Raw genomic sequence first — 21,686 nt, 5'->3', positions numbered from 1 at the left:
GATAGTACTCAAGCATTTTCTGTTATTGGTAAATTAAAATTTGTAATACCATTTCCCCCAACTTTGGATAAAGGTCATTTAATTTCATTTAGAATCTTGCCATTCTTAATAAGGAAACTGTTATTAAAATACTTGTATAATTTCCACAGTGGTTTATAGTCTACAAACATAGCTTGCAGATATTTTATAAAAATTGTTTTTATTTTGTGAAGAGACTATATTTCAGTAGTCTGTCCATAGACATATAAGCAGGGGAAGGCATATTAAATAAAGTTTTGTTGTTGATAATTTCATTGAGTCATTTTTGTCTGTTAACTTTGTTCGTCAATTCTTGCATTGCAGAAAGCTTATCTTGTATTCAGTACAATGATCAATTTAATTGGATCTGCAGTGTCTAGGATGAGGTTGCTTGGCCAGGATATATTTGGCAGTATGAGGAAGGCAAGCTTCTATGTTGATTATAACTCTGCCTTGTCACCATTGTGTTCTTTCTAAGCACAGACACAGCTTGGTCCCCTGGCAGTGATATACAGCAAACGTCAATAACAACCTTTGTAAATGTTAAATAAAAGAGCAGATTGAAGGGCAGTGATTCATTAGGAAAGAATTTTGTCTTAGCAAATTAACTCTTATTTATTTCTGTTAACCCATGCTAAAGAATCACTGACTGTCTCTTGAGACTTTGGATGCAGTTGCACTAGAAAACTATACAGATGAAGGGTCTTTCTTCCCTTTAATGGATACTTTTAATCGGCAGTGTGTGCTTTTTATTTGAAGTATCTTTTTAAAAAATTTTTTGAATTACATTTTGACATCTTACCAGTTCCCTTAAGCTTTAGACAGTGCTGTTACCCTTAACTTGCCTCCCAGTTATCAAAAACCTTCTGAACTTTACCTGTGGAAAATGTTTACCATAGATTTTTCAGTTAGTGGTTGAAATGTGCACATATGTATTACTTCTTGAGACTTACCTTTCTGGATCAAATCACTGGTGATTCTGCCTCAGCAACCAGACATAGACATCCAAGCAGCCAATATATTTTCAGATTTTTATGTCTAATATAGTTTTCTTTTTAAGTTTTTCTTGTCTTAACCAGTGTAAAGGCAACCTAAGTGTCTTTACAGTTATTAGCTAGAATTCCAGAAACTGACTTAATTCTTCTACTAGCCACACTTGAATTTCATATTTGTGTATATACATGTTTGCTTGAAGATATTTATTTCCTTAAGGTAGAGTTAAAAGAAAGTATTCAGATTTTCAAAGCTAGCATTTTTTCCCCAAAGGAGATAATGTATTATCTATCAACCACTCTCTCAGAATAACTTCTTTGTTTTATCATGTACTATGATAGATTAGTCATGAATTTTCAGTTAATGAAGGGCTATTTATTTCATGCCTACCCTCACGGGTTTTCTTTTTCTTTTCTTTTCTTTTTTTTTTTTTTTTTTTTTTTTTGAGATAGTCTCACTCTATTGCTGGGCTGGAATGCAGTGGTGCAATCTCAGCTCACTGCATTCTCCACTTCCTAAGTTCAAGTGATTCTCCTGCCTCAGCCTCCGAGTAGCTGAGACTACAAGTATGAGCTACCATGACTGGCTAGTGGTGGGGTTTTTTTAGGCAGCAGCAGGTCAGGAGCTGGGTAGTGTTTGTAGCGACAGGGTCTCACATTGTTGCCCAGGCTAGTCTCAAACTCCTGATGTGAAGCAGTTCTCCCCGCTCAGCCTGCCAAACCACTGGGATTTTAGGCACTAGCCACTGTACCTGGCCCACAGCTTTGCTTTTTTTTTTTTTAAGTATCTTTTTCATACTAGACAGGATACTAAATGCTATTTTTGAGACTCTAGTATAGTTGTAAACCAGCTAGTAAAATTTGTTTCTTTTTTTATGCTTGTATTATTTGGAAACAAAATCAAGAAATAGAGTCTCTTTTCTTCCTCTTACTTTATCCAACAGCCCTCACTCCATATGGATACTGTATACCTTGGATTTTAGAATATTGTAACTCATAAAGGAATGGGCAGTGGAATCACAGTAAAATCGCTGATTTAGCAGATCCTTGGTAAATATTCATCTTGTGATCCTTTGGCGATACTAAATAGAAATTAATCTCTTTCTCTTAGGCTTTCCCATAGTACTTTGTATCTCTTTTTTAAAAAGTCAGTTGTTTACATTATTACATTAAAAATTTTTTGGACCACCAACCTTATTTCTGTCTCATGACGTTAGCTAAATACAGGGTATTCAAATATCCCATCCTTATTTTCTGTCATTTCTTGTCATGAGTCTTAGGTCCTGCTACTATTTACCTGCTTATAATTACCCATTTAGTTAGAAGTATTTTATGTTTGCATGCCTTTCTTTCACACTATTTCCCCTAACCGGAAAGCCCTTCACACCTTTCTTTGCCTGATTAAATCTGGCAGTTCATTTATCAACACTTACTGCATTTCTGCCATTTGCTAGACACTGTGTTAACTACTCGGATATACATTGGTAATGAAAGCATTTATGGCTTTGTCATCCTGGAGTTTTCACCCCATGCTTTAGCTTTTCCTAAACTCCCAACTTGGATTCAGTGCTCCCTTGCCCTTGTGTCTGTGGCTCCCTATACATGTCATGCTGAAATTTGCTGTTTGTGTGTACTTGCTTTTAGACTGGAATTTTCTTGAAGATAGGGTGTCTTGATTCATTTCTTCCCTTGGCCTTATCCAATACCTGATATATGTCAGGTGCTTAGTAATTCTTTGTTGAACTGTTTTTAAACTGTAGATAGATTATATGATCCCTGCCATTGATGAAATCTCAGGGCTTACCGTCGTGTGTATGTTTTTGGCTTTCGTTACAGTTATTTGCGTGCATGTCTGTCTCTCCTATTAAGTTGCCAGCTTCTTGAAGAATACAATTTTATCAGTATATTCTATGTATATTATACAGACAATTATATTTCTATGTATTTTTTGCTATGCCCCACCATACCTAATTTTACATGTAGGAGCTGTAAGATATTGATTTTTCTCTTAAAATGTTTTTGGTAAATGCTCATCTCTAGTGAGAGCCACCTGAGTGAGCAATCGCAGTGTCTAGGGAAGTCAGACAACTTTAATGAGAGACTGGAAGAGTTTGATTGTTAAGTGGGCTCAGAAAATGTCAGCTACTTATGAGGCTGAGGTTGGAGGATCACTTGCATCCAGGAGATCAAGGCTATAGTGAGCCGTGATTGTACCACTGCACTCCAGCATGGGTGAATAAGTGAGACTCTGTCTCAAAAAAAGAAAAGGCAAGAAAAGAAAATGCCTGTTGTCTCTCTTCTGCAAATGAGCTGATACTGAAAGATAATCTGGAACAGGAGTTTTATGGATGTCAGTTTTTCATACTGAAAGTAGTAGCGTTTTGGTGTGGTCTGGAGCTGACATACATTCCAGAGGCAGTGTAGATGATGACATCTACCAGTGAGGCTACATGACTGACATGGAAACTGAGGTTATTTTGCTAGTCTTGAATTATACTGTTTGCCATGGTTTCAATGATGGTATCGCCTCCAAAATTTATGTTGAAACTTAATCCTCGTTACAACAGTATCAAAAGGTATAGATGGCCTGCAGGAGGTTACTAAATTGTGAGAGAACTTCACCATCGTGAATGGGATTAATATCTTAGAAAGTGACTCAAGGTCAAAAGGCACACCTTCTTACCCTTCCACTCTTCCACCCTGTGAGGACACAGCATGTATCTCTTGCCCTTCTGATATGTGAAGATACAGTATTCCTCCCTCTTGAGGATGCAACAATAATGTGCCATCTTGGAAGCAGAGAGCAAACCATATCAGATGCCAGTCCTGCCAGTGCCTTAATCTTGCCCAGTCTCTAGAACTGTGAGAAATAAATTTGTATTGTTTATAAATTACCTAGTCTATGGAATTTTTGTTAAGCAGCACAAATAGTCTAACAGTGTTCTTCTTTAAAAAGGAATAATATTCATGGATACCGCTCTGTTGTTCCTGGAATGCTTAGGAAACATTCTTTGGAGTTTTGTGGGGGAATATATATGTATATATATATATTGTGTGTGTGTGTGTGTACATGTATATGTATATGTATATGTGTATATATGTGTGTGTGTGTGTGTGTGTGCTGTTTTGTCTAAAATGTTTTCACTTTTCCTGCTTTTCATCTCCTTGTTCCCTTGTACAAAAATAAATTTAAAAAAAAAAATCACCCTAAACCTGCCGGTCCTTCATAATCCTGTTCAAACATCACCTCATTTTAAAGTCTTGCTTGATTCCCCCCACCCCACGTTTTTTCCCATGGAACCTTTGAGGAAATACAAAATTTGACTTGTGTTACAGCTTTAAGTCCCCTTCATCAGAGCTTAAGCAATGTTAGGAGAGGTGCATGTTTGACTTCTTGAAACATTATCACTGAACTTCATGTTTGTGGCCTAAAAACAAAACAGAAAGAGAATGTAATTCTCATAATAATGATCATGTTCTAGTAACTACAGTTTGTTTAGCACATACCTGTGAGCCAGACGTTCTAACAAGTGTTTATCTTCATTATTTCCTTCAGTTCTTCTACCAGCAGTATTTTATGGATATAGGAACAAACTTGAGAAGTCAACTAACAAACTTGCCTCAGCAGCTATTAAGTTATATTGAGGAAGCAGAAAGAACTCAGATTTCTCTGACTCCAAAGTACATGTTCTTAAAATACAATGCTGTACTACTACTATAGATTCTCAGCTTCAAAGAGAACCACCGGAAGAACCAATTCATCACATCATTTTTTTTCCTGATTTCGTTTTTAGAATGAAATCAGGAAAAAAAAATGGACCTTTGAAATATATATTTTAGGACCTTTGAAATATATATGTTAAATAAAATTAAATTTGGAATGCAGTTTTTAAAAAAATGTATATTCATTAGATCTGTTACAAACTGGTCATAAACTAAGCCTTGTAAGAGTCAGGCTCATAAATTTGAGGATGTGTTTGTCCATTAGTTGTAGGAAAACAAATAGAGATTTGAAAGGGATTTAGTCTTTCTGCATAAAATAAACCAAACAGCAGACTAAAAAACAGCTTTTTAAAATAATTTAATGGAAAGAGGTCTCAAATTATTATGAAAAGGAGGTTGAGTGGATGAGAAAATAAACATTTAAACTGTGCAAAATAATGACTGACATTGAAGCAAAAAAGACAGATGCCATTCACAACAATGAAACATGCAATAATAAACCTGCCTTTATGTGTGTTTCTTTCTTGTTTAATATAAACTTTAGCTCTTTGCTATGTCAGAAAATTTTTGCTTTTACATGACTTTGATGATTTAAATGAAGTGAATGAGTGTGAATGAAAAGAATTTTTAAGTGAATGAAAGTCTGAGGCTTTTGCAATGGAAAGTATATAATTAGCATTATTTTTGGTAATGAGCTTTATTTTGAAGCTGAAACCACTGCTAACAATGTTTAAATTTTTTTAATTTTTTTATTTCTTTAAATGATTTATTTGGGATACTGACACAGAGCTAAATAACTGCAAGGTCCATAGTAAGATTCTTTTAAAGTCTTTTATTTGAAAGTCTGTCATTTCTTCTAACTAGGTAGACAATCTCCATTTGCTGCTAAGGCAGCTCTACCACTTCTCTAATTTTTTTTTTCTTTTTTTGAGATAGGATCTTGCTTTGTTGCTCATGCTAGAGTGTAGCGGCACAATCTCAGCTCACTGCACCCTCAGCCTCCCGAGTAGATGGGACTTACAGGCGAGCACCACTATGCTCAGCTAATTTTTTAAAATGTGTTTTTTTGTAGGGACACAGTGTCACTATATTGCTCAGGCTGGTCTGAAACTCCTGAAATCAAGTGATCCTCCTACCTTAGCCTCCCAAAGTGCTGGAATTACAGATGTGAGCAACTGTATCTGGTTTAATTATTGAGTCTCCCCTCTAAAGGCCTCAGGCTCAGAATCTAGAGCAGGAAGTTTCCGTTCATGGCAAATGCTGCTGATTTTCCATTCTGTTCTAGTGAAGCTTTTCATATACTTTGGTTTCCATGTTTTTGATTCCACTTTGTTCCACAAAGATTTATCATTTTCTTTTTCTATTACTTGATTTAAGCAAAATATTGATGTGAGGAAACTATTAAATAATACAGCTATGGCAAACTGTGCTGGGACTGGCTAGGGAATTTAGGAACGAGCATGTTTGGGTGTCTTTGGCTCTGTAATCCTTTGTAGAATTCTGAGCACTCTGGTAGACTTCACCTTGGCCAGTATGGTAGGAGCCTTCTTCATGGAGCCAGTTAGATTGGTGGCCATGGATGTTACCATACTTCCCAGGTATTGCAGGTAGCAGCTACATTCTTCCACAGAATGAAGAAATGCAGGCAGTCATGTTCGAGAAGTCCCTATGCTGGCCTCCAACTGCTAATATCCTGTCAGTGCACTGACATTTTTACCAGATGTAGTGTCTTGGCCCTTAAAAATACTTATTTTTTCTTAGATTAGTCACATCAACCTGATTATATTTCTTTTTCCCCCCACTTATGTCTAAGCATTGCCTTAGCAGGAAGAAACTATCAGCTGCATCAGAAATTTCACTGGAGTGATGATACAGATCCCACTGAGGACAGATAACCAAGCTTTCATGCCCAGGTTCAGCAATCCTCACCAGATTGCTATGAAAAATTACTTGTAACTTTTATATGCAGGGAAACCTAAGAAAACGAAGTATGATTTGAGGCCTGAAATGTAACTGCTCTTGCTCTCCTTTATCCATTAGTAATGCCTAAAAATAAAATATTGACTAAAGACTTTAAAGTTTTATTATAGTGGATCCAGCTATTAAGCCTGAGTAAAATCATGTGATTACTGCTATAATTGGTAATATGATGCACCCAGTTAACTTAAGGCAAATAACAAATGAAGCAATTACTATCTTACTGTTACCCCAGGCAAACCTACAGGTAGAATGAGTGATGAGACTTATGAAATAAATAAATAGAAAGTTATTATGTATTAGCCCTTAAACTTCAAAATACTAGACAAGCTAACAATGAATTTCTGAACAGCCATGGTAGTGGACTAGTTAAGTTTTACTTTTTTACTTTGTAACACATAGTTAATTTCTAGAAAGCAAGAAGTTCTCTCTTTACAGTGGTGACTTTAATATTAATATTTGTGTTTTGGGTAAAGACAGAATGTGCTGTACTTAAATTTTTCCTGCTTATTGTTATGTACATTTAAAATTATTTCTTAACCCTGTAAATAAAAGGCATACATTTCTGTAAATAGAAGCTATTCTCAGCTTGTTTTCTTCACATGTAGAATCTGATTTTAGGTCTGGGGGCGGTGGCTCACACCTGTAATCTCAGCACTTTGGGAGGCCAAGACAGGCAGATTACTTGAGCCCAGGAGTTCGAGACCAGCATGGGCAACATGATGAAACCCCATCTCTACTAAAAAAAAAAAATAGCTGGGCATGGTGGTAGGCACCTGTAGTCCCAGCTGCTTGGGAGGCTGAGGTGAGAGGATGAGTTGAGTCCGGGAGGAGAAAGTTGCACTGAGCCAAGATTGCGCCAGTATATTCCAACTTGCGTGACAGAGTGAAATCATATCCCCCCCGCCCAAAAAAACCAAAAGTATCTGATTTTTTAAATTGAGACCTCAACAATCTATAGTAATTTGTTATTTGTGTGGTGTTTTTTTTCAAAGATGCTTTCTTGTTGAGTCATCTTTATAATATTATTAGGAAAATTTTGGTCGAAACTTCCTTTCTACTTATAAAACCAAAAAGCTAACTGAGTTTTTCAGATTTCATGATCTCTACTCTCCATCCTTTCCAGTATAACATGGTCTGTTCAGTTCTATTGGAGAATCAATGCTCATGCATATTGCTTTAAGAAACAAAAAACCAAAACCCTTCCTTTAATCTGCATATTGGCAAAACCTCAGTTGCTGTAAGTTAAATATGTTTCTCTGATAATGTCAGTCTTTGGCTCCTTAGTCAGATTCCATCTTTTTATCATCGATGTACCTGCCCTAAACCAGCCTGTATCTTTACCAATGTTGCTTTATTATCTGATGTCCCTTAATATCTGGTTTCCCCAGTGATTCCCAAATGGTCACAGTGAAGATCTCTATGCTACGTATTTGTTAATATTTAATGGAAATTTTCTGTGACAAGGCAGTATACAAAAACTATAGATTATCAAGATTCTTCGTAATTGGCCATAATTTCATCTGTCCATTGTAGCTATTTTGTGTCGTGGGAGCATGTGCAGGGTCCTTTCTTCATGGAAACAAATCAAAACAGTAAATGCATTCTTAGTCTTCACTTGTACTCTTTCTTTTTATTTCTTCTTCTTTTTTTTTTTTTTTTTTTTTTTTTTTTTTTGAGGTGGAGTCTCACTCTGCTGCCCAGGCTGGAGTGTAGTGGCTCAGTCTCAACTCACTGCAACCTCCACTTCCCAGGTTCAAGTGATTTTCCTGCCTCAGCCTCCTGAGTAGCTGGGATTACAGGCATCCACTACCAGACCTAGCTAATTTTTCTATTTTTAGTAGAGATGGGGTTTCACCATGTTGGCCAGGCTGTTCTTGAACTCCTGGCCTCAGGTGATACACCTGCCTCGGCCTCCCAAAGTGCTGGAATTACAGGCGTGAGCCACCTCGCCTACCCCTCTTGTACTTTTTCTTCTTTTTTTAATCATACATTTAAAAATATTTATAAAACAACTACAGTATACGAGAAGTTCTGCTAAACTTTGAGGAGACAAAATGGTTAATATTTTCATTGTTAATAGTTTTTGGTCATCCATAGTTCACATAAGTAAAAGCAACCTATAATAGACTGGCATTTATCATATAAATATTGTCACTGTTTACACAGAAATTTATTTCATATCCTTACATTTCAGATTCTGAATATCTTCCCAGTGCTTCCTGTACCAATTTAAACAAAGTGAGTGCACTTACTGAGTTTGAGAAGTATTTGTGAAATGTTGAGTGAATGAGTGTGATTATGTAGTTAATAATCAGTAGTAAAAATTATTTACTGAATAGCCACTCCCAATGAAACTATAAGAATACGTACAGAGAACTCTTCTTAGAGGTTATGGTGCCCCATGGGAAGAGCTGTCTCTACTTATTCTTCACTATTAACTGGCTTGATGAATTAATTGGCATATAGGGTACTGTTTTGATCACTGTTAAAATTCTCAGGGGCACCATCTAATGGGATGGAATACAGGTTTTTTGCTTATTTGTTTTGGCATTTTAATACTGTTCTTGGGCATCAAAATATCTAATTCTGAAATTAGAACCATATTATTAGCTTACCAAATTCATTTAACAACAATGCTCTTTTTTAAAAAGGAGGGATATAGTGTTCATGGATACAACTCTGTTCCTGACATGATCCATGATTAACTGATTTGGAAGGGATTCCTTGGAGTTTTGTGGAGTTGTACGTAACTCCTTTGTCATATTTTCATTTTATTTATGTCAGCTTCAAGTGTGGGCTGTTAGTCCATTTTCTTTTATATTAATGATAGGTATATACTGATTTTCCTACTATACACCTATAAACATGTAATTGTACTCCTTTTTTGCTGTTCAGATGACAGAAAACAGGTAGCTTTATTAAGCTATCAAGTTAGAATCAAGATCATATTTAACTTCATTTGTTTCTGCATTTGACAAAGGAAAAAGGAGGTCACGTTTTATTAAGAACCTTTTGTTGTCTTAGGCACCATGTGAAGTGCTTTTGCTCTCTTCATTTAATCTTCACAACTCTGTGAGAAGTTTTGCCATTTGTAAATATTTAGAATTCAGTGGGCTTTTTGTTCTTTCTCAGTAACTACAATTCTCTCTACTTCAGTGTTTTTAATAATAGTTTTATTGAAAAATATCACATCATAAAATTAGCCTTTTAAAGTATACAGTTCAAGGGTTTTTAGTATATTCAGAGTTGCGTAATCATTACCTCTAATTTCAGAACATTTTTGTTACCCCGAGAGGAAACCTCGTACCTATTAAAGTCAATTCTTAGTATTCCCTCCACCCATCTCCTGGCAACAGTTTTTTTGTCTCTATAGATTTGCCTATACCGGGTATTGCATATAAATAGAAACACATAATATGTGGTCTTTTGTGACTGGCATTTTACTTAGCATGTTTTCAGGATTCATCTTTGTTCTGTCACATAATCAGTACTTCATTTCTTTGTATAGCTGAATAATATTCCATTGTATGGATATACCACATTTTATTTATTTATCAGTTGACTGAGATTTGGAGTGCTCTTACTCTTCAGCTATTAGAGTAATATTGCTGTGAACTTGCTGTACAAGTTTTTGTATGGACATATTTTCAGTTCTCCTGGGTGTATACCTAGGAATGGAGTTACCAGGTAATATAACTCTGGTGTTTAACCATTTGAGGAATTGCCAAACGTTTTCCCAAAGTGGTTCTGCATCACTTTACAATCCCACCAGCAACTTATGAAGGTTCCAGTTTCTTCACATTTTTGCCAACATGTGTCCGTTTCTTTTATTTTAGCCATCCTAATGGTATGAAAATCTCTTTGAGGTTTTGCATTTCTCTAATGACTGATACTGAATATAGGCTGGCTGCGATGGCTTATGCCTATAATGCCAACACTTAGGGAGCCTGAAGCAGTCAGATCACTTGAGCCCAGGAGTTTGAGACCAGCCTGGGCAACTTTGCAAAACTTCATCTCTGCAAAAGTTATCCAGGTGTGGTGGCACACACATGTAGTCCCAGCTGTTGGTGAGGCTGTGGTGGAAGGATTACCTGAGCCTGGGGAGGTCAAGGCTGTAGTGAGCCCTGATGGCGCCATTGCACTCCAATCCTAGACAACAGAGTAAGACCCTGTGTCAAGTATATATTGAGCATAATTTCGTGGATTTATTGACCGCTTGTATATCTTCTTTGGCGGAAGCCCTATTTGAGACTTAGTGAATTTCTGAAATGGAGATAGTGGTTCTGGCCTTGCCTTGTTTTTGAGAATGATGTAATAAAAAGATGTATCTAATCCCTTGCACAGGGCCTAACACTTAGAAGACATTTACTAAACGTTAATTTCTTCTTTCCCATTCTGTCTCCAGTTTCACAGATGAAGAAACAGACTTAGAGAGAAGACACACAAGTAATTCACCAGGGTTCACCTGACAGTTAGCTTGTGAACGCTAGATTCAAATGCAGATTTTTTACATTCCTACTAGATTCAACACTGTACTCCCCCAACAACTCCTCCTTTTTGCCTATGCTCCTCCACTGTTAAATGGCTCCTTGGAGTAGGTAAACTTAGTTACTGTATGTGATACTGTCTTTCATATCTTTGCTGTAAAGGCAAAAGTAGCTGATTTGTTTAAAAATACTTTCGGCCTTGTGCTGTGGCCCATGCCTGTAATCCCAGCACTTTTGGAGGCTGGGGCAGATGGATCACGAGGTCAGGAGTTTGAGACCAGCCTGGCCAACATGGTGAAACCCCATCTCTACCAAAAATACAAAAAACAGCTGGGCTTAGTAGCAGGCACCTGTAATCCCAGCTACTTGGGAGGCCGAGGCAGGAGGATTCCTTGAAACCAGAAGGCGGAGGTTGCAATGAGCTGAGATCATGCCACTACCCTCCAGCCTGGGCAAAAGAGTGGAACCCCATCTCAAAAAAAAAAAAAAATTTTTTTTTCAAGGAATTGAATTTAATAGACTCTCTCTTTAAATTCATTTGAAATGTAATGTACCTGAGGAACTGTGTTTTCCTTACTTTGACCTCTCTAGGATAAAATGTCTTTAACAGATGAAAGGCTCAATTTTGGATGAATGTCTTGATACATGACCACGAAAGGCTGTTTCAGCTTGAATGGTTGAAGAACTCTGGTTTCCAGATGATGTTATTACCTTAAAACTAGTCTGTTTTTAAATGTAGTTTATAGTGAGAAGGACAGCTAACATTGATTGTTGGCCATTTTGGTTTTTTTTTGTGTGTGTGTGAATTCTAGAGAGACAGCATCTGTAAATGATGTGCATATTGACTTCTGTTTTTGTTTTTTTAACTTTGCACAACTCCAGAGAAATGAAAAAAATATAAGAAATCTTTCTAGACCAAAGAGAAACCTCTAGTCTTTTGGCAGGATTTTGCAAATTCAGATTCTCTAGCATGTATTATCGGGGGACCAGCTGAGGAATACAAACAACAGAGTTGGGATCAGAACTGTTTATGAACTGAAAGTAGAGCATTAAAGAGATTCATTTTTTTCTGGTTTTACTTTCAAATTAGTCTGTTTTTAATTATTAGTATTAAATGATAATGGAAAATGTGCTTGTTGTGTTACACATGTTGTTAAGTACTACATATATTAGCTCATAAAATCTTCATAACTCATGAGTTGTATGTATTGCCTGAATTACTATTTGTATTTTTCAAATCAGGAAATTGAAGTTTAGAAGGTTTAGGTAACTGGTCCAAAAGTCACAAAATTAATAAGTCATGGAAATGGGATTTAAACCAAATTTTTCTGATTCCAGAGCTTCCCTCCTCACCTTTCTGTGTTGTTTTTTATTTAATTCTGTATTCACGGTAGTTAAAAAGTGAGGGTTCTGTTTTCTATTTTGCTTTTCAGAGCATTATTGTCAGATATTTTAAATAATATATTTTCTATGTCTTTGGGGCAAAAGGTTCAAACATAGGTACTTTCACATAGGATTGAATTTGTAATCAGAAAAGAGAGAAAAATGTCTTTTGGTAGTCACACAAGATAAACCTGGTGGTTAACAGCTTTAAATGCTGTTTAATTCTGACTGTTGATTTCATGAGATCAGTCACTGCTCTTTAGGTTTTTCAATTTCTGGTGAATGGGTGTAATCTACATTATTTTGAGCTTTAACCAAGCTATTGCATGAAAAGCTCAACCTGTGTGTTAGTTACTACAGAAAATTGTTTGGAGAAGTTTTATGATCTTTTTATTAGGTTGTTGGGGGATGGGTGGTGTTACTCTGTTTATAAAGCAAGAAAACTTCAGCTCCAATATTGTTTTTATTTACTAATACTTCTATAAACTAAAGGAATGGTTGTCTTTGTATCCTCATAAGAGCAATCACTCATCATCAATTTTAAATGACCACTTATAACAATAAGTATATCTCATTATGCTTTTCCTGCTGTACTTTTGGAACTGGCACATTTGATCTCTTCTTCCCTACATGATACTTTGAAGATGACTAGACAGAGCCTTTAAAATTATGTCAGGACTCAAAGGAAGATCATAAATGACAAGAGACTTCAGGGTCCTCTCTGATCATTCTACAGATTAATAAATTGAAGTCTTTGGTATAATTTGATCTCATGAAGGCTACGCAACAAATACTAAAAACCTTAAGTAGAATCTGAGTCTTCTGATGTGAGTCTTGTATCTTCTTCCAGTCTTAAGATTTGCAAAAGAAGTTAGGTATGCTTTTTAAAGTGAATGGTTTACGGTAAACCACCAGTGAGTTTATCTTGCCAGCTGTCTCTGTGGAATAAGAATATTGTTGCTGGTTGCTGGCATGGTGACATGTACCTTTAGTCCCAGCTGCTTGGGAGGCTGAGGCTAGAGAATCACCTTAGCCCAGAAATTCTAGGTAGTAGTGAACTAAAATTGTGCCACTGCACTCCAGCTTGGGTGACAGAGCAAAACAAACAAACCAATAATAATAAATAAAAATAATACTAATAATACTTTGAATAATCACTAGAGTTCTTTCCCAAAGGGAAGCTCTGTTACAGCGGGCATATTTTCATCAAATGTGTACTTATTTTCTTTTAGACTGTAGAATATATAATCGCTGTTAGCCTTTTGTGCAAAGTGTAGTATTTATATCTACAAGTAAATACTTATGTATCCGGAATCCAAATCTGAAATGAGAAATAATTAGATTTTTCTAGATGATGTTGAGAGAGAGAAAATAAACATATTGGCAACAAAAATTAATCACCCAAGTCAACTTTCAGGGTTGTCAAAGGGTCAATTCAGATTCAGCTACATGCGTTACACTGCTGTCCACATGATCTCTGGCTGTGATGATTAATGTTCCTAATGGAATCTCAGGACCTGTAAGGTACCAAATTGCCCTCTTAATTATCAAAGAAATCTAGTGGTTAAAAACATGTATGCCCATTTTCATCCCACCAAGGATTTGAGTTTGCTGCTTTGGTTTTTTTTAAGATGAAACCTATTTTTCCTGGTTTTTCTTTTTAAGTTGGGTCTTCTGTATGACTATGTGGCATATAGTCAATCAGTTATTTAAAGTGCTAAGTTTCCAAGATATCCCTGCCTACATCCTCTCTGAATGAAAGGAGCTGACAGGAGCTTGGTGGATGCTACCTAACAGAGCATGGAGCTCTGCCTTTGTAAAATAATAGCAGTGTTTGCTGAAAATTGTTCTGTTTTATCTTCTCTTGTAATTGTGCACTATACAGAGTCATCCCACAAACACCAAGAAAATGTGAGGAAAACAAAGCCAATGACTATACATTTAAATTTTATTCATGGTCACCTGATTTTTATTTGCAATTTAGTTTCAGTTAGGCTATTTTAGAAGGATGCAAAGTCTTTTTATTCTTCATACAAAGTTACCAACTACCATTTTTACTTTCATCCTTCTTTGTCCTTTATCTTTTCAAGCATGCTATTGTTTAACAGTTGTTTTGTGTAGGATACAAGCCTTGCATGCCAACTTTTATGTGGCGGAATGAGTCATGTTACCATTGATCTCAGCCTGAACAGAATAGCCATCTTCGAATAGGAAGAAGTTTCTAGCTTCAGGTTGTTTCAGCCCTGCATGCCTCGCCTAGCCTGCCGTGTAAAGTCAGTTGCTTCACTCGAAACAGCCCTGTATTAATATGCACAACATGACCATTTTCAGTAGAAGGTTATTAGAATGCTAGTTTGTATCCTCTAGTGAATGAAATGATGTGTGATTATGAAGTCATCAGGCATGGACCAGTAAGACTCCAGAGAGTCTGCCCCCTCCGAGGTCCTCAGGGTGCCATTGATTGGTGGCCATGTGTTTGTGCCCGATAGACTGTGAAATGGTGTGTTGCTACACGGCTGTGTTGCACCTGCGCCCCACCGAGGTGATTGATTGGTTTGGTCATGTGGAATGTTCCCATCTGGTCTGCAGTAATGTGTTTTTTTTTTTTTTTTTTTTTTTTTCCATCTGTGAATAGCAAGTGCTGGCTGAATAGTTACAGCAAACAGTTTCAGAAGCTAAATAATCCTTTTCCTCTAAGAACAAATTGGGATATGAAGGAGTTTGTTTTTGCTTGCCTTGCCTTGTGTAAAGGTAGTCATTCTTCATCACATTCCTACTCCTTCTGTCTATGATATTACATGCCTTTCTCTTTTTACCTATTTCTACCTCCTCTTCATACTAGATTACACTTTCTATATTTGTAATTTGTGGAAGTTTAAAGCAAAATCTGTTCTTTTTTGCTGTTGTTTTGACATGCCACTTGAGGTGATCTGCAATTTTTTAAAAGATGGTTTTTGTGATCATAATTGGATTATCAGAGTACTGATGTATTTTTAAGCTTTCATTTAACCTCACAAGAGTAGTGTTTTATTTATTGAAAACTACTGATGTTGCAGTTTAAATGTCAAGAAATTATTTATTAGGTTCTTTTTTTAAAAAGATTCTATAGTTATATTGGGCGGTCTTGTTTGATATTTCTTAATCTTAGTCCTTTTTCATAATTGATCTATTCATTCCACCTAATGACTAATTACATATCAGAGCACATCATCAGCCACATTCATCATAGTAGAATGTAATAATCAATGACATTTCAACAAAGGAAAAAATAAATATGCAAATAAGGCCTCATTAACATTTGCATGAGTTTGAATAATCACGTTGCTGACAAGGCTGTAATTAACAGAAATTGATGCTGAGTTCAGTATTTGATAGTGTGTTTTCTCAGCGTTTTATTGTTGTCACTGCGGGGGCTGAAATGAAGTTCTGCTCTACTTGTACCTTGACTGGAATTTGATGTGCAGGGCTGCGCCAGGTACCAAAGGCGTCTGGGAGCCCGTGATTCACTTGTGACCTACACTTAATGCATATAAAGATACTTTATTTAAATTGCCTTATTTTTTTAATGAAGCTTCATTAGATTTCAGCAATTATGAGACAACTGTAGAAAGAAAACAAACATGAAAATTCAGATCATTCATTATTTTGCCAGAACTGCCTTATATGAATCAGATACGATTAAGACTTCAAGATTTAGATTTGCTCATACCATGGAAAATTGATGCCATTAATTTTTTTCTCTCTCTCATTTAAATCTGGCCCAGTGGATCATTGTCAAGAGGTTGGAGCGTACTGTAATTGAAAATCACCTGCTTAGGGAAAAAAAATCAAATTATAAAATGTACAGTTTGAGGGGTTTTTTTGTGTATTTTTTAATAGCTGTGCACCCCCACGTTCCTCCCCCTTTTCCTGTACTGTTTCCTGTTTTTGTCATGGATATTAACTGAAATGCACTAAACACAATAAAGCTGTTTATGTCAGTTTTTTGGATGACTGCAAGTGCTGATTATAACAAGTTTAAGGAATTTCCTTTGTTGAATGTGTACCCGTGCCATATGGCTCAACATGGAACATTAACTTGACAGGGATAATGGATTGTGGTATATGGAGACAATTTTGCCTGCAGCTTTACTATAACTCATTCTGGTTGGGGATCACAGGTTTATACTATGGGATGCAGCAAACATCCAGATGGATTTACTTTACATGAAAGAGTTGCATTTCTTTTTATTTCCTTCCTGTAATTGGAAAAAGAACTTTTTAAAAAAGAATCAAAATATTAAAAAGTAAACAAAGAAGGGAAAATTGTTCAAATGGAAACATGGATTCTGTGCAGTTTTTTCTTTCTTTTTTTGTCAAATGCTGTGAAAGAGACTAATTTTGTATATTTAGCACATTGAAGCCATGGTGTATTTAAGCTGATACTGCTTTTATCTTTACAGTAGTATCCAAAATGAATTTTCCTCTCAAGATTAGAAAATTGTATCAACCTTACAAATATCTCAGGTTTGTAGACATAAATGATCAAGCAGTGTCAGTTTTGAAATTCGTAGTGCTTATTAAATAATAGCCCTCTCTGAGATGAATTGGATTTGTAAGATTTGAGATAGAAAACCTTTTTTAAAAAGTATCCATGCCTTTTTTTAACTGCAGTATATCACATACAGTATAGAAGATAAGGTTTGTTATTTTGCTAAGCAGTGATAAAGTTGCTGAGTGTTGGCTTCTTGGTTTTGTATGTATCCCTGTGAAAGTTAGTCTTAGTTTATCTGGTGGGAATAAGGAAACTAAAAGCCACTTTGACAGAATGATCATTGTAACCCAAGGTTAGTTACCCAGAATGTTTAAATACATTGTTGTTAAGAACTGACATCTATTCCAGCTCAGTTAGAGGGGAAAAAAAATCTGGAATACTTTCTTCATTAAACAGGCTTGAAATGCTAAAATACTAGCTGACTTGGTTATTTTAACTTTCTTTTTAAATAATTTAGATCTTTGTTTATCTCCCACTGTGTTTAGGTAGAATATAGAGTTTATGTCATCAATTAAATTACGTAGAATTCTATAATTTGTCTAAATAAAATCATTGATCTATAATATTGATCCACAATCTCCTTGAAACATTAGGTGTAATGTGCTGTCTCTGAGCACAGTTGATAAAGACAGCTATTTCTTGCACCCTCTAAATACTAAAAATTGCTAACATCTTTGCAAGTTTATTTTGAGTACGTGGGCCATATACAGAAGTCAAAGGCCAAGCTTTTTAACCATCTTTGCTGTGTCAAAAAACACTGGAAGTAAGAAGGAAACTAGGCTGGGAGGCCATGTAGAACACTATGCTTTCTTTTTTTTCTTTGCTCTTGGGAGATGTTTTCTCTATATGCCTCTTATGAAGTCACAGTAGCCTATCATAACCATGGATTAAATGTTTGAACATAAAAACAATAATTCCCATTATTTAAGTCACAGCTTTTAACAGATCAATCTGTATTTGTTATCTCTGCATTCCAAGGTATGAAAAATAGGTATCAATTTCTAGTGTATTATCTCACACTAATTACATATAAAGGAAATATGTGAACTTACCCTCAAAGAAACAGTAAAATTTTCAGAGACATCAAAAATAAGTATTTGAGGTTTGAAGATCTCTTTTTCTCTATTTCATAATAGATGTTTTCTTTTTTTAGTGACGAGGTCTCACGGTCACCCAGGCTGAAGTGCAGTGGTGCTGTCATGCCTAATGGCAGCCTCTACATCCCAGGTTCAAGTGATCCTCCTGCCTAAGCCTCCTGAGTAGCTAGGAGTACCACACTCAGCTAATTTTTATAGAGACAGGATTTCCCATGTCACCCAGGCTGGTCTTGAACTCCTGGGCTCAAATGATATGCCTGCCTTGTCTTCCCACTGTGCTGGAATTAGAGACAGTAACCACTGTTCCTGGCAGTGTTTTCTTAATGCGATACCCAGCATTGCTTATAAATAAAACACATTTCCCCCATGTATTTTAAATATTGTAATTTACAAAGAATATGTTAATGAATAATTAAATATTTTTTTTTCTATTTAGGTAAAAGTTTGACACAGCTATAAACATTATATTGAAAAAATATCTGTGGTATTCAAATAAAATATTTTAGAAGTTGCTCATCTAAATTGCTTAAAATATTTCTAAAAATATTTGTGGATTAACCTAGAATGTAGGAATAGTTGAAGAAGTTAATATATTTTATTGATATTTGGTGGTGATGGCATTGCTTCCATAATACAGTGACTCTGCAATTGCTGTCAACATTTGTTTCACTTGTGGAGCGTAATAATATGCAAATGTTTTGTTTATTTTTATATTGGCAGAGATTATAATTCTGAGGTACCATGCTTATAAGAAAGACTTAAAGAATATTAGGCCTGGTGCCGTGGCTCATGCGTGGAATCCCAGTACTTTGGGAGGCGAGGCAGGCGGATCAGGAGATCAGGATTTTGAGACCAGCCTGGCCAACATGGTGAAACCCTGTCTCTACTAAAAATATAAAAATTAGCTGGGATTGGTGGTGGGTGCCTGTAATTTCAGCTACTCAGGAGGCTGAAGCAGGAGACTCAATTTGAGCCCAGGAGGCAGAGGCTGCAGTGAGCCAAGATTGCGCCGTTATATTCCAGGCTGGGTGACAGGGTGAGACTCATTCTAAAAAAAAAAAGAATATTACCACCAGTTCTACTTGTTTTTTTCTGTTCAGTGGCCCATCTTTAAGCCAGTTCTCCCCTTGGTAGAGAACAAAGACAGGCAAAAGAGAAGAATTTTCAGTTTTTCCATTTTACTTTTACTTGCTAACATTACTGATGGCTGAATATTTCATGAGATTAAACTTTGATGCTCATGTCTAAAATGACATTTCAGTATTACCTAAAGATTTCTGTTTTGCATGTTTTTTCATTTAACATTGCTGAGCCTGAGTTTCAGTGTTTAAATCAGATCTTGGAAGAAGCTTTCTCTAAGCTTGGAATGGGCCTTACCTTAAAGCCTTCTTCTCTTACACTGTTAACTATTCCTGCCTTAAACCCTTCAGAAGTCATGGGTTGTGGGTTTGCTTGGGGAATATACTGTCTTCAGTGGAAATTTGGGCAACTGCTATGGCTATTCCAGACAAGTACTTCACAGATAATTGTATCTGTTTCCTATCTAACCATAGGAAAAGTGTAAAGTTTAGAGGAGTAATTGATATATTCCACTTTATAAGCCATTCTAGCAACCAGTTGTAGTAAGAGGGCAGCTGTTTATTTTTAAAATGACTTATTCTCAAAAGAGTTCATTTGGAGACACCTAAAATAAGGTAGTTGGCAGAAAGAGATAGGGCTAGAAGAGACCTAACCACGTTTATTGGGGTTAATAGATGAAAAGCAAATGAGCAGGTATTTTCATTATAAGCCATTCTATAGTTGTTTCTTTTTCAAATGCGTGCTACCAGTTGATGTTTTCAGTTATTGAGAGTTTTGCCGTTACTAAATGATCAAAATTTTAGGTTTAAAATGTTGTAACTAATGTTTCAGAAATTTAAGAAAATTTAAGTAAGCAAATATATGATTATATTAACCAGGAGCTGAGATCATTTACTTATTTTGGTTGAGAAATTGAGTTAAAATTAAGCTTTATGCATAATTTCAGTTCCAGAAAGGACCTTGAGAAGTCTTCTAGATAAGACCATATTTAGACTTCCTAGATACATTAGTCTGTGCTTTAGGAAAAGTTAATTCTGTCAGTCTCAGTCTGACTTTCTCTCTCCCTTCTCATCTCTCCTTGAGTTCTCTTTCTAGCTACTCTTTCCCCTCCACTATCCTTTTCTCTTGCTCTTGTAATCTCATAATCTCTGTCCCCTTATTTCCTCTGCTCTAAAATTTCTTGCTCATTGTACCACAAGAATGATGATCTTTTGTAATCCATTTTATGGCTATTAATTGCATACACTAAATTTCCAAAGCTAAGACCTAACGTCCGATTGTATAGATGTTTTAGAAATCGTAATACATATAACTAGATTTCAACTGCCTGTTACTATCAATCCCTAAACAGTTTAAGGGGCTTAGCAGTGATTCGAATAATTGGGAGCAGGAGATAGATTATCTGAACTAGGCAAACTTTAGTACTTTCCCTGGAAGATTAATATTATAAGTCATTATACAGGGCTTTGCTCCTGCCTAAGTAAACCACCAGGGAGATCTTCCACCTACCTAGGAATCACTTTTATTTGCAAACACTAAAAAATCTCTGATGTTTACTTCTTTCAACTAAAAAAAAAAAAGCATTACAGCTGTATGCTTGCACTTATGTTTAGGGGCTAGGAATTTTTCTTTTTTTTTTTTTTTGAGACGGAGTTTCGCTCTTGTTAGCCAGGCCGAAGTGCAGTGGCACGGTCTCGGCTCACTGCAACCTCCGCCTCCCAGGTTCAGGCAATTCTCCTGCCTCAGCCTCCTGAGTAGCTGGGATTACAGGCACGCGCCACCATGCCCAGCTAATTTTTTGTATTTTTAGTAGAGACGGGGTTTCACCATGTTGACCAGGATGGTCTCAATCTCTTGACCTACTGATCCACCTGCCTCGGCCTCCCAAAGTGTTGGGATTACAGGCGTGAGTCACCACGCCCGGCCTTGGGGCTAGGAATATTTTTAAGCATTTGCTGTGACACACGAAAAAAGTAATAGTAGCAAAAAAACTCTATATGTGATTTCATTCTTTTGTTTACGTACTAATGCTCCCTTTGATGATCTGGAAATTACAGTAAGTTGAAAAAGGAGACAATAAACTTCATTCACTCACAGTCCTGTCATTCAGTCATTATCAGTATTAACATTTGGAGTGTAGTAGAAGTCCTCTTTCCCACAGGAATCGGACAGGCAGTTTGCCATTTAATTAATAACAGTTTATTCCTCAAAAAATCAAACAGCATTGCCATATGATCCAGCATTATTACTTCTGGTTACATACCCAAAAGAACTGAAAGCAAGATCTTTAAAGAAACATTTGTACACCTATGTTCATATCAGCATTATTCCCAGTTAACCAAAAGATGGAAGCAACCCAAGTGTCTGTTGATGGATGAATAGATAAACAAAA

The 21,686-nt window shown here is 36.2% G+C and overlaps 1 protein-coding gene and 1 long non-coding RNA gene across 9 annotated transcripts in view; both read left to right on the top strand.

Annotated features, from left to right (window-relative positions):
* The window catches only part of TCF12 (transcription factor 12), a 370,182-nt gene that overhangs the window by 191,537 nt on the left and 156,959 nt on the right, over window positions 1-21,686 (top strand). The gene's annotated exons all lie outside the window — the stretch shown is intronic.
* LOC116564547 lies at window positions 1,525-21,118 on the top strand. The gene is made up of 3 exons (XR_004274960.1): window positions 1,525-1,561; window positions 5,899-5,900; window positions 21,050-21,118. It is a non-coding gene; the product is annotated as an uncharacterized LOC116564547 (long non-coding RNA).

Source organism: Sapajus apella, unplaced genomic scaffold, assembly GCF_009761245.1.
Source record: "Sapajus apella isolate SASKATOON/1434 unplaced genomic scaffold, GSC_monkey_1.0 scaffold37, whole genome shotgun sequence".
Lineage (NCBI taxonomy): Eukaryota > Metazoa > Chordata > Mammalia > Primates > Cebidae > Sapajus > Sapajus apella.
The sequence above is the reverse complement of the archived record's forward strand: the minus strand, read 5'-3'. Positions and strand labels throughout refer to the sequence as shown.